This window comes from Tupaia chinensis, unplaced genomic scaffold (assembly GCF_000334495.1).
Source record: "Tupaia chinensis unplaced genomic scaffold, TupChi_1.0 Scaffold000198_1, whole genome shotgun sequence".
Lineage (NCBI taxonomy): Eukaryota > Metazoa > Chordata > Mammalia > Scandentia > Tupaiidae > Tupaia > Tupaia belangeri.
The window spans coordinates 2,916,001-2,918,350 of record NW_006159673.1 but is presented as its reverse complement, the minus strand read 5'-3'; the positions used below and the strand labels follow the sequence as shown (position 1 = coordinate 2,918,350).

Here is a 2,350-nt window from a genome sequence, read left to right as displayed (position 1 = left end):
CTTTCCCTGTTTTCTGTTCTTTATGATTTCATTCCCTCTATTTACTTGGAGTTTAATTTGTATCATTTTAGTGAGACTATATATCAATAGGCAAAACCAAATATAAAAGACAAGAACAACTAAAATAATCTTTTTTTTCTCAGATATTAAAGTGAAATGTTCCAGTTGAAATCGATTTTTGACCCTTCCAGTCTTCCAGGACTGCCAGCAGTTCAGTGAAATCAGTAAGCCCCTGCTTCTTTCCTACAGAAAACAAAGGAGTGGAAAACCTGCCATAGGCACAGAGGGCCAAGAAAAATCATTTATTTTACCTTTCTAGGTTCATTGTTGCCCCATGTATTTTCAATATATCCCCTCAAGTCACTGGGCTTTGCTATTTTCAATTAGAAAATAAAAATGGCAGAGAAGGATCACCTCCTGAGAGCATCTTGACGAAAGCTGACGACAGTTGTGAGATGCCCTATGAAAACAGCCGTGGTCAAGAGTGTCAGTGTGTTGGTACCGAGAGCCTCCAGGTTACTCAGGACTGGCTTGGCAGCGGAGGTGAGGTCGTCACTGCCATCCCCATCCTCAGGTGTGCTTGGAGTAGCTGTGCACCTGGGCGCAGGGCCGGCAGGGAGGCCGCTCTCTCCCCTCTCCCGGCTCTCATTTTCACTGGGGATCCAAGGCGTTTGTAAAAGACAAGGAGCAGGTTGTCAGAAGTGAGCCACGTGAGTGGGGCAGAACTTGGGACATTCAGGTCGTGCCCTACAGGGCTATGATCACGTATCAGGGCCGCAGGGAAAGTTTCACAGGGAAGGTGTCATTTATTTGGCTTTTAAAGGAAAACTCCAACTGAAATAGGAAGAGAAGGGGGAAATCACCAGGAGGGATTGGAATAAGCACATGTGCAGAGGAAAGAATGCTTATAATGAACTTTTGAAACAAACAAAATGTTTGCACTTGCGTGGAGGTTCATGAGATAGGGCAGAGAGACAGCCAAAGAGAAGTCAGCAAGGCCCTAGAACGCGTTGTATGCAAATGGCTTGTGTGAGCTCTGCCTGTAAGTGTTGGGCACATGGGTCTTCATTAGGGTGCAGGAATTATTCTGATTCTACGGCAGAGAATGCCAGAGTGCAGAGAGGTAAGCTGGTCCCCAAATTCAGTCAAGGCAGCCACCCCAGCCTTTCAATTAAACCCCAAGCTACGGCAGATCGGCAGGAAGCTGGAGCACACCCTAGACTTGGGCTCCCTTGCATAAGTGGTGCAGGTGCGCCGAAGGTCTGAATAAGGGGCTGTGCATAAAACAGAGCTTCAGGAAGATGAGTTGGCAGAGGTTTGTAGGCTGAATTGGAGAAGGAAAATACAGGTGGGAGAAGTCTATACAATGGTCCCAGAATAGGCCACTTATATCAGAGCAGAAGTAGAATGAAAACACTTTTCCAGGTGACTTTGAAAAATATACTTTCAACATATTTTTACAAAATTAGAAAGTTATTGATCTTAACCTAAAGGAAAAGTAGGGTGTGGTGGTTCATGTCCCAACACATAGTTACTAGAGGCTGGAGGGGTGTGACACTGAGACCAGCTCTCTCTCTCTGCCTTTCTCAATGCACACTTTTAGAAAAAAGTTTAAAAGAAAAAATAAGGAGGATTTTGTATATGTAAATAAGAAGCATAAGGGAGACGGAAAAATAAATGATAATTGAAATGTTTTAAGATCGAGTAACTGGGGCTACCCTATTCCCTCGTGGTTAAGGGAGCTGGATCCCATGTAGCATATTATGCAGCTTGAGTCCCGGTCCTGGTGCCTTAAAAAATACACGGGCATAAGTGCATGCCTGCCCGTAATCCTGACAGGATGGAGAAATGGAGGAAAAGGGGTTGTGGCATGACCCACCCCACTGGGGGATGCTTTCTCCCTTTCTCTCTGGCTCTCACTGGCAAGCACACACATACTCTGGCAATGACAAGTATATATATATATGTATATTCATAATCTAACTATAACAAACAAGGACTGGGGACATCGGGCAGGGTAGGTGGATGGGGAAGAGAAATAATCTGTTTGATTTGGAGTAAGTGAGTTGGAGAAGCGGCGAACACCCAGGCAGGTATGTAGCAGGGCACAGGAGTCCAACACAGCGCCCACGCTTACAATAACCACGAGGGGCTGCACAAACAGGAGGCGAGGCTAAGAGCCTTTGGGGACTCTCGCTGGTCCTCGGGATGGTTGGTTCTGTCTAATTACACCTCAGTGAAAAGAGACAAGTGCACGGTTCTAAAAAGGTGATAAAAAACCTGTGGAAACACAGACGTATGGGGAAGGGCTTTCCAGCAACAGCTGCTGCAGCAGCCAGCCCCGGGCGAA

The 2,350-nt window shown here is 46.0% G+C and overlaps 1 pseudogene; it reads right to left on the bottom strand.

The window, feature by feature from the left end:
* Nucleotides 1–2,350, bottom strand: part of LOC114007567 (treacle protein-like) — a 9,600-nt pseudogene that overhangs the window by 5,208 nt on the left and 2,042 nt on the right.